The sequence below is a fragment of the Coregonus lavaretus genome (genome assembly GCF_964263955.1).
Source record: "Coregonus lavaretus genome assembly, contig: HAP1_SCAFFOLD_920, whole genome shotgun sequence".
In the NCBI taxonomy this organism is placed as follows: domain Eukaryota; kingdom Metazoa; phylum Chordata; class Actinopteri; order Salmoniformes; family Salmonidae; genus Coregonus; species Coregonus lavaretus.
The window spans coordinates 8,073-27,317 of record NW_028165921.1 but is presented as its reverse complement, the minus strand read 5'-3'; the positions used below and the strand labels follow the sequence as shown (position 1 = coordinate 27,317).

General features: G+C 44.1%; 1 pseudogene across 1 annotated transcript; it reads right to left on the bottom strand.

The window, feature by feature from the left end:
• Window positions 1-1,189: 1,189 nt before the first annotated feature.
• Window positions 1,190-13,421, bottom strand: LOC311115287 (B-cell receptor CD22-like; annotated as a pseudogene). Its single transcript has 10 exons — window positions 13,367-13,421; window positions 12,980-13,084; window positions 12,414-12,638; window positions 11,797-12,156; window positions 11,452-11,676; window positions 3,688-3,951; window positions 3,388-3,478; window positions 3,225-3,288; window positions 2,902-3,128; window positions 1,190-1,244 (listed from the first exon to the last, which is right to left on the bottom strand). The product of its transcript is annotated as a B-cell receptor CD22-like (transcript).
• Window positions 13,422-19,245: the final 5,824 nt, after the last annotated feature.

Below are 19,245 nucleotides of genomic sequence, written 5' to 3'. Positions count from 1 at the left end.
AAAAAACATTAGTATGTATTGTCTTAAACTTTGAGCTTATTTACAACATCATGCATACATTACACTGAATCACACTTGATCGAAAATAGGTAATAATGCATAATTTTACAATAAAACAAGCGTGATTATGGTATTAATATTCCTTCTCATAAATGTCATTGCTCAATAATGTCTGACAGCAATACAAAGTAAATCCTTTTAACACATCAAGATAAACTTGGTCCAAGATTGTACACATTAAAAAGATGTTATCAATGTTATCAATATCAGTCACTGAGAAAAGTACATTAGGTAATTAAAAAATCTGGAAATGTCAAAACCCCATAGAAAAATAGCAGAAGCATAATCTATCCCATTTATCATCAATATACATAATTATCATTACAAGGAAAGAGAATTCAACTCCACATTTACTCAAAAGTTAAAGCTATGGAAAACATTCTGGATCTGATAGCAATATGATAGCAGGAGAATAGAGGTGTGAGGCCTAGTTTTGGACTCCATCACATTGTAGAAACATCTCAAGTATGATCAATGGAAACAGGATGCACCTGAGCTCCATTTCTAGTCCCATAGCAAAGGATCTGAATACTTATGTAAATAAGGTATTTCTGTTTTTATTTTTAATACATTTGCAAAAATGACTGAAAACCTGTTTTCACTTTGTCATTATGGGGTATTGTGTGTAGATGTATTTATTATTTGTATTTAATACATTTTAGAATAAGGCTGTAACAAAAATGTGGACAAAGTCAAGGGGTCTGAATACTTTCCGAATGCGCTGTACACTACAAGGTTTTTGTGAAACTTGTTGTGTTCAGGTCTTCTTGGTTCTGGGTTTGTTGTGTTCAGGCCTTCTTGGTTCTGGGTTTGTTGTGTTCAGGTCTACTTGGTTCTTGTTTTGTTATGTTCAGGTCTTCTTGGTTCTGTGTTTGTTGTGTTCAGGTCTTCTAGGTTCTGTGTTTGTTGTGTTCAGGTCTTCTTGGTTCTGTGTTTGTTGTGTTCAGGTCTTCTTGTTTCTGGGTTCGTTGTGTTCAGGTCTTCTTCCTTCTTGGTTCTGGGTTTGTGGTGTTCAGGACTTCTTGGTTCTGGGTTTGTTGTGTTCAGGTCTTCTTGGTTCTGGGTTTCTTGTGTTCAGGTCTTCTTGGTTCTGGGTTTCTTGTGTTCAGGTGTTCTTGGTTCTGGGTTTCTAAACTGTACTGTAGAGAACAGAGGGGTCCTTCTCAGCTGCTTGTGCTGCGGGTCTGAAGAGAGAGAAACAAAAATGAAACAAAAGTTGTGTTCCAAATGGTGGCACCCTGTACCCTTTATAAAGCACTATCTTTCACCAGGGCCTATGGGCTCAGGATAAAAGTAGTGCACTAAATAGGAAATAGGGTGCCATTTGGAACTCATCCGAACTGTTCATCAAAACCATCATCACATCACTCCCTCATTATAGACATGTCATAATAATTGTCTTGAGATGTCCATTGTTGGGTCCATAGTTTAAGGAAATGACATCACAGTGGTCACTAGGGGTCAACTGTTTTGCCTATTGATGACATCTCCTACAATAAGCAGCAGCATATGAATTACCTTAATGCAGAATATGCAGAATATGGCAGCAGTGGGGCGGTTACATTTCACAGCAGTTTATTGCACATCCTCGTCCTGTTTCTGGTGTTGAGGCAAGAATGACCTTAATGCACAATATGCATCACTCATGACATCATCATTGTCTACTCCTCCAATGAGCACATGGCCGTTACTACGTTTGAGGACACAGAGGTCGTTAATGTTTTTCTAATTTGAAAATAATAATAATACAAATACTGTACACAGTAAAGAAAATGAACAACGGATCAACATCTAAATATTGCTACCAGCGTTGGTCAAAGCTCAGAACGCTTATTTTCTTGATCTGACTAATCGCGCCTGCCTCTTTGTGAATGAGTGGAATCATGAACAGTGGTTTGTTTGTTATGATCTCTGGCATCCCCCAGATATGCCTCCCTAATTTTATCAGCACATTCACCACTCTCTCAAACGGCTAATTCCCCTTCTCGTGGCACTTGCCGAGGGCGACGTGAAACGAACTACCCCAGGCCGCAGGTTGCTCTGCTGACAGTGTGTTTGCGAGATGCTGGACAAAAGGCCATTTTTAAAACTGTCCCGCGACTCCTGCCTTGTCTACAGTCAGTCAGGTCTAGAAGGATGAAGTAAGAATCTAATGTTAAATGGAGCCTACCTCAGCAGGAGAAAACCAAACACTACTAAGCTAGGCTACTGAGACAGACAGTGATGTGGTGCTCATTGGAGAGGCTAAGGCAGGCTGCAATGCATGCAGGTGGAAGTAGAGGAGACAGAGAGAGAGAGGAAGCAAGCAGAGAGAGAGGTTTTTACAGTGGTTCCCAAACTTGGGGTCTGATCAAACAATTTAGGAACATAAAAAAAGATATGTTTCAATATGAATATCTCCACTTGGCCTATCTTCCCTATAGGCATACATTAAAATGCTATCAACATGCGAACAATACAGTTACAAAAATGTCACACGTTTTTGTTTTGTTGCTGATGCTGCGTGTCAGTGTGAATCATCTCCCATATTTCCTCCCTTTCAGGGGTATAACATTACAACTGTATAGCTAATAGGCTATGTGTTTGTAGATGGACTGAGGTGAATGAACCTACAGCAGCCAAGGTGATAACGGCTGGGGTCATTTTTGCTTGTTTTTGCTGTTTTCCAAATAACATTTTAAAGTGTTTTAATTGTATAGAAATGCAGTAAATAAGAATCTACTTTCCAACCCCCTGGACATCCAGATTTGGTTGTAAACAAACAAACGTATCCTTAAATGCTGTGTGTTTCCAATGTTCTAGTATTGGTTCTATGTTGCTGTAATGGCAGAATATGCTCACTTGGTGGCAGAACTGGGGCGATTCAATTTCACAACAGCGTATTGGACATCTTCGTCTTGTTTCTGTTTCTGGACGGTTGAGTACAGAGACACTTCCTGGATTTTGGAGTGAGTGAAGTAGATGCTGGTGTAGTGAACATCATTCTGGTTGTCTGTGTCTGCTGTCTGTGTTGCAGTAGGGGTCATGACCATGCTTGAGATGTTGTCATACACTGGACTAGAGTCTCCCTGATGGAGAAAGAGGACAGACAACATGAGGAGTGGAAATGTTCCACAAAGCAATACACAGACATCACAGTCATCATCTGATTCCAACAGACTCACCTGTCCATCGTCTGCTATATCACTTGTGTCTCTTGTGTCAGAGGTGGATTTGGAGGCCTTCTTCCTGTTTTGCACATTAATTAATTAATTAATAAAGTTAACAACAAATCAGAGTGCTACATTAAAAAAATAAACAACATACAAAATATGAATTTTCACTCACCTGAACCACATGAGTCCAGAGAGACAGAGGATGAGAACCAAAACAACAACTACGATTCCTACAGCTGCAGTCATAACTGAGGTTTGTTTCCCTATAATATAATATGGATGATGTGAGTACATGGCATGATATAATAAACTAAAAATAAACTTAAATCCAGGACATTAATGCAATACTTGTTAAGGGATCTTATAACACAATGTATAGTTATAAACTAAGGAGTAATAATCCAAAGTATAATGATTAAGATTAAATTGAAACATGTAGTTTTGTATTGAAGTATTGAAGATGAATCTTTACCTGCTACAATGATCATCAGAGCTGTAGAGTTGCTAGATGCTATTGTATTCTCAGCCTCACAGTAGTATTCTCCACTTTCCTCAGAGCTGATGTTAGTGATGTTGTAACTCTGTCTTGATGCTTTTGGTGAGGTTATGTTCTTCTTGTACCAGGTGTATTTGTCCACAGGTGGGTTGGCATCACTGCTGCAGGTCAGAGTCACTGAACTGCCCTCCACTGTTTCATCAGAGGGACTGAGTGACACGGAGGTGTTCTTTGGTCAATCTAATGTCAAATACAGTGGATTTAAAAAGAGTATAAATTAGGTCAGTTAAAAATATTATATATACTTTCCACAATTGTACTTTTCCACACAATGACTTTTAGATTAATCATCTTATTGAAGATGATCAATTCAAGTGTCATGTGGAGCTAATATATGTCACTGCAATGTTAATATAGCAAACTAAACATTTAAACCACATGTACTTACATCTAACATTGAGAGTGTCTTCAGGAGAGGGGAGATCCTCATGGCCTTCCACAACACAGGAGTATCTGCCTGCATCCTCACTGCTGACTGAGAATAGGCTATAGACAAGAGAGGAGGTGTTGCTGTTTGGTATAGGCTGTCCATTCTTATACCAACTGTAGGCTGTGATGGGGTCCAGTGTACATTTGGTTCTACATGTCAGTGTGACTCTCGCCCCCTCTGACACAGATGTAGGATCCATCACCAACACAACATCTAGAGAAAAAGGAAACACATCATTATTCTCCTCCTATATATGTCCTCTTATATGATATACTAGATTTGTTTTTTTCTGTCACATACCACTACTGTGTCTGTATGACTGCCCTTAATAAGGTCATTACAGTAATAGATGTGAGATGTGTGACAGATTACCTGTGACAGTCAGGGAGACAGGTGAGCCAGCAAACTTTCCTCCGGATGTTATGAATCCGAACCTGTATCCAGCAGAGTCACTCAACCTCAGGTCTGTGATTCTCAGGGTACAGTCACTCTTCTTATCCCCAAGGTACTCAATATGACCCTCATACCCTGGCACTGAGCTCACATCTTCAGCATCCATACCAGACCATTTAGTATACCAGAAAGCTTTTTTGATCTCATGATAACTGGGATATGTGTAAGAGCAGGATATGTCCACTGTTGACCCCTTCAAGGCACAGATCCTCTGATGGGTGTAAGTCACACTCCAACAGTTCTTACCTGAAATACAAAAAGACAACAGAACACCTTATATCCATCTTTAATTACAATATCTACTGGTATACACTGATGTTTGTTATAAAGTAGTAGAAAACAAACTAGTTACACACTTTACATTAGTGCAAACCTTCATTATTGAATAATGATCAATATTTATTGATTAATTGGCATTAGTCTCACAACCTGAAACAACATTTTATTATATTTTTATGAAAAGGTCCACACTCACATACTGCAGGAGAGTAGAGACCCTCATGGCCATTTACGGCACAGGAATAACTGTCTGCATCACTAAAGTAGTCTGAGTACGAGCTGGAAGAGTCCTCCTTTACATTCTGTCCATTCTTGTACCAGATGAAGGTGGAGTTGGGGTTGTCAGTCAGAGTACAGGTGGTGCTACATGTCAGTGTCCTCTTCCCTGCCTCTGTGGCAGGATTCACCTTCACCTGCAGGTCTAAATACAGGGTTAATTACAATAACATAATTAAACCAATCAAGTATTATGGATAAAATAAAAAGAAACCAACAGTGAATATAAATCTATGAGTATGATCATTTGTTCAGTGTAACCTGTGACAGTCAGAGTTGCTCCAGGGAAGCTGTATCCCCATCTTGATGTCTGTGTGTTGAATATGAACTTGTACTCAGCTGAGTCCTCCTCTCTCAGATCTGTGATTCTCAGGGTGGAGCGACCTCTCTCCTTCTCTCCACCATACTCCACACGACCTGCATACCCTGGGTCTGTGGTTATGTCCTCAGGGATCAACATACCACTCCACCTAGCACTCTGTTTAGGACTAAACCAGAGTGATGATGTGACGGTATCATAACCACTGCCATAAGTACATGATATGTCCACTGTTGACCCCTTCAAGGCACATATTCTCCTCTTAGTGTAATTCACTCTGTTGCAGTCCTGACCCTGGACACACTGACAGCCCCATGTAGTGAACGAGATTTGACGAGATTTGACGTGACTTCCGTCTCGCTTCCGCATTGTCTCCGTACTGCTGTGCTGTTTGTTGCTACTTGGCTACCTGCCAAACTATTCACGTTTTACTTTTAATAAACGTTTAATCAATCTTTGTGTTCAACAAATTTACCAACTTTTTAGTTTTGTCCTCACTCATCTTTTTTCGTTAAACTTTTTCACCCCGGACGTTTATCCCGAGACAGAAGAGTCATTTTCCTGTGCGTTTTAGCTGCCAACTTTACGTTATTTTCCTTTTTTCCATCGCAACTTTTTTCCCTTATTCAACTTTTTCACTCCGGACGCTTTATCTGGACATGGTTCATCAACATCTTCAACAGCCGAAGCTAAGTAGTAACATTAACATGATGTCTTCTAATTGCAGTCGCTGTACTCATAATATACAGGAGAACGATCGCCTTACGGCGAAAATAGCTGTGCTACAAGCCCAGCTTCAGACGCAATCGTTAGGCAAGGGTAATCTCAGTGTAGGAAAGGAAGAAACAGCGTCTGTGCCACCAGTAAGTACAGACAGTAACGTTAGTATAAATCCCCCCGCACAGTCCCCGCAGCCGGACAACTTTCTCATGGCTTCTGGAGGGAAATACTGTTGGAATGCTCAACCGGTGTCGCTCATTCAGCCGACAGAAACCTTCAACCGGTTTTCCCCATTATGTAGCGAGTCGGAGTCTGAGTCTGAGTCTTCTCTAGTCTCTACTCCTCCCGTTACGGGGTCTGAGACGTCGAAGGCTCCCACCATTAGCTCTGACAAATTGAAAACCCTAGTCATTGGCGACTCCATTACCCGCAGTATTAGACTTAAAACGAATCACCCAGCGATCATACACTGTTTACCAGGGGGCAGGGCTACCGACGTTAAGGCTAATCTAAAGATGGTGCTGGCTAAAGCTAAAACTGGCGAGTGTAGAGAGTATAGAGATATTGTTATCCACGTCGGCACCAACGATGTTAGGATGAAACAGTCAGAGGTCACCAAGTGCAACATAGCTTCAGCGTGTAAATCAGCTAGAAAGATGTGTCGGCATCGAGTAATTGTCTCTGGCCCCCTCCCAGTTAGGGGAAGTGACGAGCTCTACAGCAGAGTCTCAGCACTTAATCGCTGGTTGAAAACTGTTTTCTGCCCCTCCCAAAAGATAACATTTGTGGATAATTGGCCCTCTTTCTGGGACTCACCCACAAACAGGACCAAGCCTGACCTGCTGAGGAGTGACGGACTCCATCCTAGCTGGAGGGGTGCTCTCCTCTTATCTACCAACATAGATAGGGCTCTAACTCCTCTAGCCCCACAGTGAAATAGGGTGCAGGCCAGGCAGCAGGCTGTTAGCCAACCTGCCAGCTTAGTGGAGTCTGCCAATAGCACAGTCAGTGTAGTCAGCTCAGCCATACCCATTGAGACTGTGTCTGTGCCTCGACCTAGGTTGGGCAAAACTAAACATGGCGGTGTTCACCCTAGCAATCTTATTAGGATAAAGACCTCCTCCATTCCTGCCATTATTGAAAGAGATCGTGATACCTCACATCTCAAAATAGGGTTACTTAATGTTAGATCCCTCACTTCAAAGGCAGTCATAGTCAATGAACTAATCACTGATCATAATCTTGATGTGATTGGCCTGACTGAAACATGGCTTAAGCCTGATGAATTTGCTGTGTTAAATGAGGCCTCACCTCCTGGTTACACTAGTGACCATATTCCCCGTGCATCCCGCAAAGGCGGAGGTGTTGCTAACATTTACGATAGCAAATTTCAATTTACAAAAAAAAAATGGCGTTTTCATCTTTTGAGCTTCTAGTCATGAAATCTATGCAGCCTACTCAATCACTTTTTATAGCTACTGTTTACAGGCCTCCTGGGCCATATACAGCGTTCCTCTCTGAGTTTCCTGAATTCCTATCAGACCTTGTAGTCATAGCAGATCATATTCTAATTTTTGGTGATTTTAATATTCACATGGAGAAGTCCACAGACCCACTCCAAAAGTCTTTCGGAGCCATTATCGACTCAGTGGGTTTTGTCCAACATGTCTCTGGACCTACTCACTGCCACAGTCATACTCTGGACCTAGTTTTGTCCCATGGAATAAATGTTGTAGATCTTAATGTTTTTCCACAAAATCCTGGACTATCGGACCACCATTTTATTACATTTGCAATCGCAACAAATAATCTGCTCAGACCCCAACCAAGGAGCATCAAAAGTCGTGCTATAAATTCTCAAACAACACAAAAATTCATTGATGCCCTTCCAGACTCCTTCTGCCTACCCAAGGACGTCAGAGGACAAAAATCAGTTAACCACTTAACTGAGGAACTCAATTTAACCTTGCGCAATACCCTAGATGCAGTTGCACCCCTAAAAACGAAAAACATTTGTCATAAGAAACTAGCTCCCTGGTATACAGAAAATACCCGAGCTTTGAAGCAAGCTTCCAGGAAATTGGAACGGAAATGGCGCCACACCAAACTGGAAGTCTTCCGACTAGCTTGGAAAGACAGTACCGTGCAGTACCGAAGAGCCCTCACTGCTGCTCGATCATCCTACTTTTCCAACTTAATTGAGGAAAATAAGAACAATCCAAAATTTCTTTTTGATACTGTTGCAAAGCTAACTAAAAAGCAGCATTCCCCAAGAGAGGATGGCTTTCACTTCAGCAGTGATAAATTCATGAACTTCTTTGAGGAAAAGATCATGACCATTAGAAAGCAAATTACGGACTCCTCTTTGAATCTGCGTATTCCTCCAGGGCTTAGCTGTCCTGGATCTGCACAGCTCTGCGAGGGCCTGGGATCGGGAGAGACACTTAAGTGTTTTAGTACTATATCTCTTGACACAATGATGAAAATAATCATGGCCTCTAAACCTTCAAGCTGCATACTGGATCCTATTCCTACTAAACTGCTGAAGGAGCTGCTTCCTGTGCTTGGCCCTCCTATGTTGAACATAATAAACAGCTCTCTATCCACCGGATGTGTACCAAACTCACTAAAAGTGGCAGTGATAAAGCCTCTCTTGAAAAAGCCAAACCTTGACCCGGAAAATATAAAAAACTATCGGCCTATATCGAATCTTCCATTCCTCTCAAAAATTTTAGAAAAAGCTGTTACGCAGCAACTCACTGCCTTTCTGAAGACAAACAATGTATACGAAATGCTTCAGTCTGGTTTTAGACCCCATCATAGCACTGAGACTGCACTTGTGAAGGTGGTAAATGACCTTTTAATGGCGTCAGACCGAGGCTCTGCATCTGTCCTCGTGCTACTAGACCTTAGTGCTGCCTTTGACACCATCGATCACCACATTCTTTTGGAGAGACTGGAAACCCAAATTGGTCTACACGGACAAGTTCTGGCCTGGTTTAGATCCTACCTGTCGGAAAGATATCAGTTTGTCTCTGTGAATGGTCTGTCCTCCGACAAATCAACTGTACATTTCGGTGTTCCTCAAGGTTCCGTTTTAGGACCACTATTGTTTTCACTATATATTTTACCTCTTGGGGATGTTATTCGAAAACATAATGTTAACTTTCACTGCTATGCGGATGACACACAGCTGTACATTTCAATGAAACATGGTGAAGCCCCAAAATTGCCCTCGCTAGAAGCCTGTGTTTCAGACATAAGGAAGTGGATGGCTGAAAACGTTTTACTTTTAAACTCGGACAAAACAGAGATGCTTGTTCTAGGTCCCAAGAAACAAAGAGATCTTCTGTTAAATCTGACAATTCATCTAGATGGTTGTAAAGTCGTCTCAAATAAAACTGTGAAGGACCTCGGTGTTACTCTTGACCCTGATCTCTCTTTTGACGAACATATCAAGACTGTTTCAAGGACAGCTTTTTTCCATCTACGTAACATTGCAAAAATCAGAAATTTTCTGTCCAAAAATGATGCAGAAAAATTAATCCATGCATTTGTTACTTATAGGTTAGACTACTGCAATGCTCTATTTTCCGGCTACCCGGATAAAGCACTAAATAAACTTCAGTTAGTGCTAAATACGGCTGCTAGAATCCTGACTAGAACCAAGAAATTTGATCATATTACTCCAGTGCTAGCTTCCCTACACTGGCTTCCTGTTAAGGCAAGGGCTGATTTCAAGGTTTTACTGTTAACCTATAAAGCGTTACATGGGCTTGCTCCTACCTATCTTTCCGAGTTGGTCCTGCCGTACATACCAATACGTACGCTACGGTCACAAGACGCAGGCCTCCTAATTGTCCCTAGAATTTCTAAGCAAACAGCGGGAGGCAGGGCTTTCTCCTATAGATCTCCATTTTTATGGAACAGTCTGCCTACCCATGTGAGAGACGCAGACTCGGTCTCAACCTTTAAGTCTTTACTGAAGACTTATCTCTTCAGTAGGTCATATGATTGAGTGTAGTCTGGCCCAGGAGTGTGAAGGTGAACGGAAAGGCTGGAGCAACGAACAGCCCTTGCTGTCTCTGCCGGGCCGGTTCCCCTCTCCACTGGGGTTCTCTGCCTCTAACCCTGTTGCAGGGGCTGAGTCACTGGCTTGCTGGTGCTCTTTCATGCCGTCCCTGGGAGGGGTGCGTCACTTGAGTGGGTTGAGTTACTGACGTGATCTTCCTGTCTGGGTTGGCGCCCCCCCCTTGGTTTGTGCTGTGGTGGAGACCTCTGTGGGCTATACTCGGCCTTGTCTCAGGATTGTAAGTTGGTGGTTGGGGATATCCCTCTAGTGGTGCGGGGGCTGTGCTTTGGCGGAGTGGGTGGGGTTATATCCTTCCTGTTTGGCCCTGTCCGGGGGTTTCTTCGGATGGGGCCACAGTGTCTCCGGACCGCTCCTGTCTCAGCCTCCAGTATTTATGCTACAGTAGTTTATGTGTCGGGGGGCTGGGGTTAGTTGGTACTTCTCCTGTCTTATCCAGTGTCCTGTGTGAATTTAAGTATGCTCTCTCTAATTCTCTCGTTCTCTCTTTCTCTCTGAGAACCTGAGCCCTAGGACCATACGTCAGGACTACCGGGCATGATGACACCTTGCTGTCCCCAGTCCGCCTGGCCTTGCTGCTATTCCAGTTTCAACTGTTCTGCCTGCGGCTACGAAACCCCTACCTGTCCCAGACCTGCTGTTTTCAACTCTTAATGATCGGCTATGAAAAGCCAACTGAGATTTATTCCTGATTATTATTTGACCATGCTTGTCACTTATGAACATTTTTGAACATCTTGGCATGGTTCTGTTATAATCTCCACCCGGCACAGCCAGAAGAGGACTGGCCACCCCTCATAGCCTGGTTCCTCTCTAGGTTTCTTCCTAGGCTTTCGCCTTTCTAGGGAGTTTTTCCTAGCCACTGTGCTTCTACACCTGCATTACTAGCTGTTTGGGGTTTTAGGCTGGGTTTCTGTACAGCACTTCGAGATATTAGCTGATGTAAGAAGGGCTATATAAAATAAAATTGATTGATTGATTGATATTATACTGTATTTGAAGTTGTTTTCATAAAAGCCGAGACCTATCAAATTACACAGTGAGACCAAAAGGACGTAGTACAAACATTCTGTATAAATTCTGTATTAGAGTACATATTAGATTCACACTCACACACTGAAGAAGAGTGGAGATCCTCATGGTCTTTTACTGTACAGGAGTAACTGTCTGCATCACTAAAGTAGTCTGAGTACGAGCTGGAAGAGTCCTCCTTTACATTGTGTTTGTTCTTGTACCAGATGTAGGTGGGGTTGGAGTTGTCAGTCAGAGTACATGTGGTGATACATGTCAGTGTCCTCCTTCCTGCCTCTGTGGCAGCAGTCACCTTCACCTGCAGGTCTGAATATAGGGGAAATGACAACAAGATACTTAAATCAATCAAGTATTATGGATAAAATAATTATAATTAAACATCACATAGAAATGTATGTATAAACATGATCATTTGTTCAGTGTAACCTGTGACAGTCAGAGTTGTTCCAGTGAAGCTGTATCCCCATCTTGATGTATGTGTGTTGAATATGAACTTGTACTCAGCTGAGTCCTCTTCTCTCAGATCTGTGATTCTCAGGGTGGAGTGACCTCTCTCATTCTCTCCACCATACTCCACACGACCTGCATACCCTGGGTCTGTGGTTATGTCCTCAGGGATCAACTTATCACTCCACCTAGCACTCTGTTTAGGACTAAACCAGAGTGATGATGTGACGGTATCATAACCACTGCCATAAGTACATGATATGTCCACTGATGACCCCTTCAAGACACAGATTCTCCTCTTGGTGTAAGTCACTCTGTTGCAGTCCTGACCCTGGACACCTGAAATATAATGGAATCAGATGAGTACATTATACTGTATTTCCTGACTCTGAATGCCTGAAACATAAAGATTTTTGTTATTTCATTTATTTTATTTTATAAATGTTTCTTGCCAAGAATATATCAATAGCAAGTTCCACTTTGGAAATATTGTAGTTTACTTCAACAGTAAATGTAAATGGAAGTTTCTGAGCATTTAATAAGTCATCACCAACTTTTCGGCTTACAGGCTTTGTCAGGGTTTAATCCACACTCACAGACTGCAGGAGACCGGATATCCTCATGGCCTTTTACAGCACAGGAGTAGCTGTCTTCATAGTTACTGGAGACTGAGTATTTTACCTTGTAGGTGCTCTCATCTAGATGTTGTCCGTTCTTGTACCAGATGTAGGTGGGGTTACCAATCAGGGTACAGGTGGTGCTGCAGGTCAGTGTCTTCCAATACTCCCCTCTTGTCCACATTCCCCCAGTCACCTTTAGATCTGAAGTTATGAAACAACAATGGAGAACATCTGTCTGTCAGCACCATTCCAAGGTTCTCACTGAAAATGTAATAAATCATTTGAAGTGGTAACTATACTCTTTATGTCAGATTACAGTACCTGTGACAGAGAGAGTAACTTATGAGCCATATGTCCATGAGCCTGCTGTAAATGAGAAGTAATATGATGTTGAATCTTCCTCTCTCAGGTCTGTGATTCTCAGGGTGCAGTCATTCTCCTTGTTCCCACGGTACTCTATACGATCCTCATATTTATATATTGGATTTCAGTCCAGATCAAATTCTTCCATTTCTACCATTTGGTTGTCGTGACTGTTTAACCTCTGGGATATGTGTAGGAGCAGGACAGCTCCACTGTTGACCCCTTCAAGGTACAGATACTATTCTTGGTGTAGCTCACACTCCAGCCATTCTGACCCAGAATCACTGAAACACAGTCACACAACACAATGGTATCAGAATTAAGTCAAGGTCTTTTGGCTCACACTAACAGTAGGGTTTGTCCACAATTTGTTTGCCGTAGTTGTTGAGTTGAGTGTGAATGGAAACCACAGATAAGCATCACTCAGTGATGTGTGAAAGATAACTCTTTAAGTGAAGTGGAGACTCCTAACAGAACACACCAGAATAACATTATGATTCTTATCCTTTTAGAAATGTCTGTAGATTGTTAAACAGAGCAACTAAAATATAAGAATGAGACCATACCTGCTACAGACCAGAGAAAGACCACCAACACACTTCCTGCTGTTCTCAAGGCCATTGTTGCGTCTCCCACCCTGCAGTCTTAGAAACGTAAACAACAACTCACTCTATAGCTGGTGAATAACTACACCTGATACATTGAAGTATAAACTGTAAATGGGGTACAGGCAGTGGCGGCTCCTGAAAAAATTCTCAGGAGGGGCAATTTTTCTGATGATTTAGGTGACCTACACACATTTAAAAAAAAGATATGTCCAGCAACAACATGAAGACAGGGGCAGCATATAAGTCAATACCAGAAGCATTTATTGACTGATCTCAAAAGTGTTGGCTTACCAGGGTTGGTGGAGCCCTCAGTTTCATCTTTGCCTCGCAAAGCTAACTCAAACACTCCGCAAAACTTCACACACTGGATTAGCCGGCTGAGGATGTGGCGGTTCTTGCTAATGTCGTAGTAAATATATTTGTTATAGTGAATATGGAATATGATATGTTGAGTAAAATGTTGTGCTAAGATCTATTTAGGTCAGGAGCTGGTTATAAGTTCTGTTCCTATCCAATAACAATGGACAAAAGGGTCCTATCTTGTCAGCCTTGTCAGCAGGTGGCCAAGGACAACACCCACGCCATAGGCCTCTCAGTTCTTCCAACTCACGAGTTCTTGCTCTGAGGACACACACACACACAAACACACACACACACACACACACATCATCACTGTTAAACACACACACACACACACACATCATCACTGTTAAACACACACACACACACACACACAAAAATCCCCTCTCTTAGGCTGAACATTTGAAGACAGAGAACCCGACTCAGAGCCAATGCAACAGTGACAGTAGCCTGGAGGTGACCTCGCCCAACTCATCAGGACCAATCAGAAGATCAGAACTACTAGATTGAACCTACTTCATTTATTGCATAAAATGTCTGCACACAATGTTTCGGGGCTCTCTTCAGATAATAATAATAATAATAATAATAATATGCCATTTAGCAGACGCTTTTATCCAAAGCGACTTACAGTCATGCGTGCATACATTTTTGTGTATGGGTGGTCCCGGGGATCGAACCCACTACCTTGGCGTTACAAGCACCATGCTCTACCAGCTGAGCTACAGAAAGTGGATACTCATGGATGCGCATTGCAATTGTAAAATGTCAACACAATTGGAGACACCACGTCAGTTTTGGAGACATGTTATTGACAGTAAACTATTGTAGATGCGACTGCTAACTAAATAAAACATTTTAGCTGGCTAGCTAATCATCTTAGCTAAATGTGGGGCAAACAATTCAGTTATTTACCGTTAATTTGAGGGATTGGGGTGAAAGAAATCGAGTTACATAGTGATACTTTACGATATACTGTATTGACAATATCGCAATATTTTAGCGCTAGTTGGCTGTACCTGCACCAAAACACCATTATTGTTCCTTCATAGCTTGTTCTCAATCTTTTCACATTGGGAGCCAATTAGTTTTCAGCACTTTTATTTCCATGACTGATCAAAACTCGTTCTCATGGCTTTCTGATCCCTCTGCAACAGACATATGGTGCGCAATAAAATCACAGTATCGAATCGCAATACGTATAGAATCATGAGACTCGCAATGCTGATGCATATATCTTATCGTGAGGTTCCTGGCAATTCCCAGGCCAAGTTCATTTGCCACAACAAATCTCTTCGCTAGCAAACGCGATGTCTTCTCCAAAACGACAATGTGTCTCCAGCAATGTTTACTTTTTTGACGTTCTATGGCATCTCCACTTTCCAAGCATATATGACCACATGTAATATTTTGGTAAGTGATGCAAATAGTGAACTATGTAGGGCCAGGATGTAAAATATATGTAGCTGCAGCAATTTCTCTTATCTGATATGGTAAGTAATGGGGCTTAATTTATAGCTCCCTAAGAGTTTGACGAACGGGTCCGTGAACGCGATTCCAGATATATTTACCTCTGAATAAACTGCCTTTATTACACCATATCCACATCCAGTAAACTTGTGATTATCAACACTAACCTCATCGTTGTGGCGGCGGACAGCTAGCCTGTATCCCTCGTCATCCAGTTGAGTGAGTGGCAATGTCTTTTTTCGTTCGTACCAATTTTTGGAAAATCCTCGGGTGTAGGACTTTCCGCCTTTAGTAGAAACCTGTTGAATTATTAAATTTGGTCTGGGAGGTCCTAATTGTTTCGTTGCCAATTTATCTTAATTTGTTCGCCGACAAAAAGGAACTTCTTTCAAAGACACAATCGAGTTGGACTGAAGCCTAGCCATTTTGATAGTAGTAGTGAATTGATTGAGGCTGCTACCTGGTCTTTTCTTAGTTACGTTCATTCGTGGTTACGTTATGTATGACGAAAGCGCGTAAGTGCAAGCCCACAGACACCCATAGAGAATGTATTGAAAGCTTTGAAATGTGAAATAAATAGATTTTACATGACAGGCTATGAGAGACTTCTGGGCGATTTTCAACCTGACTGAAATCGCCCAAAAAACGGGCGGGGCCATTTGAAGCACGACTTTAGCCTGATTTGACATTTAGTGGCTGTCAGATCAGACGTGAACACTGATAACTGCTGTTGCCGTGATATAATTTTTTATAAATTTATAAAAAAAAAAAAAAAATTTTTTTTATTTTTTTTATTTTTTATAATTGATTAGAAAAAAAATCCCTTCCTTTTCCCGTTTGGCAGTGCGTCGCCCATATCGCCCTATTGAACAAGCCGTCCCTGGGTACAGGGCCTCATTACTGAAAATGAACCAGGCTCATATTGTGTTGTGTTGTATTGTGCTATATGGTTGTCTATGTGAATACTGTCTGTCTGTAAGTCTATTGCACTATGTATGTATGTATGTATGTATGTATAATAATAATATAATATGCCATTTAGCAGACGCTTTTATCCAAAGCGACTTACAGTCATGCGTGCATACATTTTTGTGTATGGGTGGTCCCGGGGATCGAACCCACTACCTTGGCGTTACAAGCGCCGTGCTCTACCAGCTGAGCTACAGAGGACCACATGTATGTGTGTATGTATGTATGTATGTGGGTACAGTGCCTATCATCAGTAGGCTATTTACCCGTTGGATTTATTAAATGTTTTGTGTGTGACATGTTTCATGTCTGTCTACGTCTTTCTATTTAAGCTGACATGATGTATGATGCAAAAATAATTTCCTAATGGATTAAATAAAGTCATCATCATCATCAACAACATCAACAACAACAACAATCACTTATTGAACAGATCTGTAGTACTGTAAACAGATATTTCTATATTGATTGTTCTGAAGTTGTTATATTCTCAGAACCCCAAATAAAGGAGGATAAATGTTCACTCCTCTACGGTCCGTCAAGCTGTACAGCAGCCTAAAGACTGACCACCAGGTTCAATGATAGCTCCTATCCCCAAGCTGTGAGGCTAAACAGCAAGTTACACACACACACACACACACACACACATACACACATACACACACATACATACATACATATATACATATATACATACATACATACACTACCGGTCAAAAGTTTTAAAACACCTACTCATTTAAGGGTTTTTCTTTTTTTTCCCTATTTGTCACATTGTATAATAATATTGAAGACATCAAAACTATGAAATAACACACATGGAATCATGTAGTAACCAAAAAAGTGTTAAACAAATCAAAATATATTTTATATTTGAGATTCTTCAATGTCACGATCGTCATAGAGAGTAGACCAATGCGCAGCGTTAGTTGCAAACATATTTATTTATTTAATGAATGCACGAACAAAAGAACAAAACGAAAACGTGACGTCCTCGGTATAACACAACCGACACGGCAACAAATCAAAACGGAACAAGATCCCACAAACACAAAGGGAAAACAGACAGTTTAAATATGGCTCCCAATCAGAGACAACCCGCAACAGCTGACACTCGTTGCCTCTGATTGGGAGCCACTCTGGCCAACATAGAAACACAACACTAGAACTACCACACAGAAAATAAACACATAGAAACTACACATACTGGCTCAACATATAGAGTCCCCAGAACCAGGGTGTGACAGCTGACGATGCGCACCCCTGGCTTGGTGCGTGGAGCAGCAACGGGCCGGACCGGGCTGACGATACGCACCCCTGGCTTGGTGCGTGGAGCAGGAACGAACCGGACCGGGCTGACGATGCGCACCCCTGGCTTGGTGCGTGGAGCAGCAACGGGCCGGACCGGGCTGACGATACGCACCCCTGGCTTGGTGCGTGGAGTAGGAACGGACCGGACCGGGCTGACGATGCGCACCCCTGGCTTGGTGCGTGGAGCAGGAACGGGCCTTACCAGGCTGACGACTCGCACCCCTGGCTTGGTGCGAGTGGCAGGAACAGGCCGGGCCGGGCTGGCGACGCGCACCGTAGGCTTGGTGCGAGTGGCAGGAACAGGCCGGGCCGGGCTGGTGACGCGCACCCCTGGCTTGGTGCGAGTGGCAGGAACAGGCCGGGCCGGGCTGGCGACGCGCACCGTAGGCTTGGTGCGAGTGGCAGGAACAGGCCGGGCCGGGCTGGCGACGCGCACCGTAGGCTTGGTGCGAGTGGCAGGAACAGGCTGGGCCGGGCTGGCGACGCGCACCGTAGGCTTGGTGCGAGTGGCAGGAACAGGCCGGGCAGGGCTGGTGACGCGCACCGTAGGCTTGGTGTGAGTGGCAGGAACAGGCCGGGCCGGGCTGGCGACGCGCACTGTAGGCTTGGTGCGAGTGGCAGGAACAGGCCGGGCCGGGCTGGCGACGCACACCGTAGGCTTGGTGCGGGGAGCAGGAACAGGCCGGGCCGGGCTGGAGACGCGCACCGTAGGCTTGGTGCGAGGAGCAGGAACAGACCGGACCGGGCTGACGATGCACACCCCTGGCTTGGTGCGTGGAGCAGGAACGGGCCTTACCAGGCTGACGACTCGCACCCCTGGCTTGGTGCGAGTGGCAGGAACAGGCCGGGCCGGGCTGGCGACGCGCACCGTAGGCTTGGTGCGAGTGGCAGGAACAGGCCGTGCCGGGCTGGCGACGCGCACCCCTGGCTTGGTGCGAGTGGCAGGAACAGGCCGGGCCGGGCTGGCGACGCGCACCGTAGGCTTGGTGCGAGTGGCAGGAACAGGCCGGGCCGGGCTGGCGACGCGCACCGTAGGCTTGGTGCGAGTGGCAGGAACAGGCCGGGCCGGGCTGGCGACGCGCACCGTAGGCTTGGTGCGAGTGGCAGGAACAGGCCGGGCCGGGCTGGCGACGCGCACCGTAGTCTTGGTGCGAGGAGCAGGAACAGGCCGGGCCGGGCTGGCGACGCACACCGTAGGCTTGGTGCGAGGGGCAGGAACAGGCCGGGCCGGGCTGGCGACGCGCACTGTACACTTGGTGCGAGAAACAGGAACAGGCCGGGCTGGGCCGGGCTGGCGACGCGCACCGTACACTTGGTGCGAGGGGCAGGAACAGGCCGGACCGTACTGGGAACACACACCACTGGCCTTAAACGGGGATCAGGAACGGGCCGGACCGGACTGGCAATACACCTCAGTACCTCTCGCCGCGCCTCTACATCTTCCTTCCCTCTTCTCACCAATGGCTCCCGTAACCTGGTGGCCTTCTGAATTCGCCCTTTGTCTGCCTCCGTCAGCCCCGTCGTCCATGCCCTGTGCCCCCCCCTTAAAACATTTTTGGGGTTGCCTCTCGTCCGTCCGACCACGACACTGATTACGCCGTTGCTCCTCTCTCCGTCGCGCCTCTACCGTCTCCCTCCATGGCCGGCGATCCATCCCGGCCTGGATTTCCTCCCAGGTCCAGGACCCCTGCCCGTCCAAGATCTGCTCCCACGTCCAGGCTGCCTGC